The 4,848-nt window shown below is 38.4% G+C and overlaps 1 protein-coding gene across 1 annotated transcript in view; it reads right to left on the reverse strand.

The window, feature by feature from the left end:
- LOC109463401 (charged multivesicular body protein 2a) overlaps positions 1-4,848 on the reverse strand; it is a 9,125-nt gene that overhangs the window by 2,316 nt on the left and 1,961 nt on the right. The window lies entirely within an intron of this gene.

The raw sequence follows: 4,848 nt of genomic DNA on the forward strand, positions 1-4,848 counted from the left end.
CATAGTAATATGACATGTGCATATGATACCAAAATTGAAAATGATAGAATCAGAAATTTTTAAGTTCCTTCACATTGAATAAGAAGAAGAGCTTAATAATGTTACATAATTATAGATGACCTTACATGTATGAAGCTACATGTAGATATTTTTAGTTTAATGTTCACCTTTGGAACTTACCGTGTACAAATTACAAAAAAAAAGAACAAACATGATGAAAAAGCCAGGTTTACGGTTTACATAATTTCTACATAGTACTTAACATATAATATTATGTTTCCATGTGCAACTTTTTTTTTTACAGCTGGCAGCCACTGCCTTGTAATCAGGGCATCTTCTAAGCATGAAAATCACAGGTGAAAATGATTTCAGACAAGAGCCAGTCTCTTTTAACACATGTAGAAAACAATGTGTTTGTTGTTGCTATATTCTGGGTTATTTAGAACCAACACTCCCTATTGCTATATTCTGACACTATTGAAAGGTGTTCCACGAGGAGCTCCCTGAAAATGTTGACAACATTATTAAGATCACAGCGTTCTTGTAACGCAACTTTGAAAACACTACCTGGTTGATGTTTCAGTAACTCCTCAGCTACCTTGATCAGGGGCTGAATGGATAGTGGTTCGTTGATCATTGATAATGAAAATTTCAGCTTGATAGCATTTAAAGCTGTGTGGCGTCCTGAGGCGTGAGATCGAGAGGTCGCGGGTTCGACTCCCGACATTCCTGGCTAGACCTAGTGTCCTTTGGAAAGACACTTTACACGACTTTCCTCGCTCCACCCAGGTGTAACTTGTAAAATAGGTACATAAATAGGTAAAAGGCAAGGAGAGGGATGGGCTCTGCCTTCCAATACCGTGTCCTAAGACACAGTGGATCAAAAACCCACTGCCCCTACGGCCTCAAAAAGGCTATGGGACTATCTTTTACTGTCCAGTCAGTCCCTGATGAAAAAAACTGATGAGGAGTTATCAAAATAACCACCAGGTAAATGTTCTCAAACTTGTGTTATAAGAACCCTATGTTCCTAGTATTATGATACTCTGCAAATGCAGAAACCAGTGAATGATGATGATCATCAGCAATCTGATGAAGCTAACAGCATTTTAACGTTATCAAGATCTAGACGCACGTTCTTGAGTAACTCACTGGCGCTGTGTACACGTTGTACGGTTAAGGCTGACACTTTTCCGTGGTTATATGTACAATCTTCTTGTCCTGTAGCTTCAGCAACTGTACAAATTCTGACGACATGGAGTGGCCGCTACTCTGGTAGCCTTTGTCGTAGTAGTGGTACGTCACGTTGTTCCCCTGACAGTTGACGTCAAACGGCCAGAAACCATAGAGGTGAACCTCCTGACAATAAGAGATCGCGGCGCTGGCCAGAAACAAACCTAGGGAAAACAACAAACAAGGGGCACATACAGGATGGTGGAAATGTCTTAACCTTCAGCCTACCAAATTTGTATGTTTAAAAAGTTAGGCAGCAGACATGTACTTGATGCACACTCATGAAAGTTCTCTTCCCAGCTGAATTTGTTCACTGGTGGAGTGCTTACTTTGCATGTAATACATAGGTCTTATTTGTTGTATAACATGTTATGAAGGAGAAGGAAAAAATGATTGTAACAATAGAATATGGTAATGATAGAATACTGTCACAGTAAGTTCATTTATTTGGGGAGGAGGTACTAGTAAGTTGATTTGATTTTGTGGAAGAATTTAGGAAAAGGAAAAGTTTTGTTCATTGGCACTGTTGTGTAGTAATACATAGTACAATGTACATTGAATTTCATGCTGTCACGAATTTGTGAAGAAAATTCATGTTGCAAACACTGCAACTGCAAACCACTTCAAACATTTCAAGACTTGCAGTAGTTGCATCATGAAAACAAAAACTAAGCTGCTACACAGGGTAATTTTCCTACTGACCAGTGGATAGTCTCTTCCCCTGTGGTAGTCCCTGGTCACTCCAGTATTTCCCCAACATCCGCAGGTGGTTTGGGTGGGGAAACACAACTCTCTGTTGGGCATTCGCACCCTAAGGAAAACAACACATTTTCAGAGATACATTATATACTATATTACTAAATTGTCTGTTACATGGTTTATTTTTTTCCTAATTCTTCAGCAAGCATGTAGCCAAGGCTGCTTATCTAGCTAGCTAGTACCAATCAATCAATCAATCAACCAATCAATCAACCAATCAATCAACCAATCAATCAACCAATCAATCAACCAATCAATCAATCAATCAACCAATCAATCAATCAGTCAATCAATCAACCACGCAATCAATCAAGCAGTCAATCAATCAATCAATCAATCAATCAATCAACCAATCAATCAAATCTTATTGCAAACACAATTGCAGGTGCAATGCATGGTAAATTTCCAAATGTTATAGCCAAAGTAGCCAACATACTAGGCTGATAAAATTCTGAAGCAATCATATCAATCAATAAAAACATCCGTAACACCTAAAAGGGTTATAATTAGACAAGGACTTTCTGTAAACAGTTGTAGTCGCCATTCATGATCATATCCTGACTGAAACATTCAATCTTTTTTTATGTGCAAAGCATAAAAAATGTGAAGAAGTAAAGAAGCAGGAAGTGAAATTGCTGTGGCCTCAGGACTAACCTGCAGGGTTTTATGTGCATAGTATGCCAGCTGCATGTTCCTTCTATAGGAGAAGGCAGGAATCCAGATCAGACTGTCATTGTATGCACTGATGTCCTGCAGGAAGAGGTTGCGAACTCCCCTTTCACTCAGTTTCTTATACCTATAAGCAAAAAGGAAAGAAAATCCTTAACTAGAAAGGTAACGTTTGCAAAGCAAATGCATAATGTTTACCTTTGCATATGGTCTGCTCTGTTAATTCTTACTGAAACATATTTCGTATATAAGGTGGCAGGAGCCTAAATCCCTCCTGCTATTTAATTGCAACATGATGTAACCCAACACTAGTTACCATGGTGACAGGCGTCTGGTTCAGGTCATTGACCTTATTGGTTTGGAGAAGAAGAGGAAGAAGAAACAGAGCAAAAATATGTTTTCGTTCAGTAAACATAAAAAGAAGACATTGGAAGACCATATGATTGTATGATAAATGCACAGAGAATCAGTACTATCGTACAAGTTTAATTTGTGGGGTCATCACACTTGACAAGAAATAATCGTAAAAAAATGAAAAAAGATTTGAGAAAGGACATATGGTAAAACACAGATTTTTTTTCCGAGGGTTGAAAAAGACCTAATTTTCAGAACAAAATGTTGTTACCTTTGAAATCCACAGTAACACACACAGAAGGCACAAACTGCACATCACGGGGACATGTGTACAGCCAACAAAGAACAAAACAAACAAACAAACAAAAGGACAGATTTTAGCAAAGACCACACCGGCACAAAGGACAATATATGGTCCAATCAGGAAGAATAGGGTAGCCTTAGACAGAACTCTAACTTAATTACATGCAAAGATCTTTGAGAGTGTACAGTAGCAAACTTGCCATTTTTGTGAGGCTTTGATGCCAACTGTAAATAAAATTGTCGGTTGGTTTACGAGGAAGCTTTGCTTTCAAATGGCAATCTGACCCACAGTTAGAATAATGTGTATTTTTAGTGTCCTAGAATTTACTAGAGATAGAATTTGCCAAATGTTCCTAGTAATTAAAGATTCAAAATGATTTCATAGATATGAGATAGAGATTTGTATAAAATGTTTCAAGGCCACCCAAAACTTCCAACAGAGCATCACAAAGAAAGTGAATTCAGAATGCAGCATCTCAATTGAGAAAACCAAGACTGACTTTTTTTCTAGGATGCTGGGGTTGAGGGTTATCAGGGAGGTTTTGGACCCGACATCTTCACTGAACACCGCGTTTACTGGAGCCAAATTACATCTGTGGAGGGAGGAAAAGGTGTAAGAAAGGAGAAACATTGTAGGAGATTGTACAATATACCAGGCCTTCAAATACCTCCTGCATACATGCAGATTGATGTAGCAGAATTGGAGCTGTGCAGGTGTTCCTGATCTCTACCAGTACTGGTTCATGTTTGGTTCTGAACATATATAGTATAAGAGTCACAGCTGTTGTATTCTAAGCCCTGATATACTATAGTCTCAAGATTAAGTTAGCTCTCAGAAGCACACTAGTACTGGAGTGACCGGTAGCCATTTGGCTAACAATTCTCTTTCAGTGACTGGCTTAGGCAGCTGGGAAAAGGTTAAGTGAAACTGGCACTACTTAATGCTTGGTGAACATGATAATATCCATCTGAGTATCAGTATCAAAAGTTACTCTGCCATTTTAATGACTGTAGAATTGGTAAGAAATCGACTGCAACTGCTATTGATTACATCATGATCTATATGCACCTTAGTATCAATAGATATTCTGCCATTTCAATGCTTGTATTATAGAATTGATGAGAAAATTGTTATATGTGTAGACTGACCTTATAACAAACTCTGAGGCGTCGATCTTCTTCCCACACTTACTGCCCAGGAGGATCCCTCCGTTCCCCACCACACTGCAGCTCTTAAAGAACTGGCCACTCAACGAGCTGTTCTGTGGGGCAAGGGGAAAATATATAATTACATTGTAGGTCTGTACTCCGTTCAAAGCACCTGTTACAGAAGACCATGATATATATTAAAGGCATCCAACTTCAGGATGGCAAAACAAAAATACTTTGGATGAGGAAATTTGATATACTGCCATTTCTTTGCATATTTTATCTTCATTTCATGTATCTAAAGCATTCGAAATAGCCCAAAACAAGCTATGTGAGGCATCTATATTATTTTGAGTACCACCCATAAATAGCTAGAACCAG

This window comes from Branchiostoma belcheri, unplaced genomic scaffold (genome assembly GCF_001625305.1).
Source record: "Branchiostoma belcheri isolate BF01 breed outbred unplaced genomic scaffold, Haploidv18h27 scaffold125, whole genome shotgun sequence".
NCBI lineage: Eukaryota > Metazoa > Chordata > Leptocardii > Amphioxiformes > Branchiostomatidae > Branchiostoma > Branchiostoma belcheri.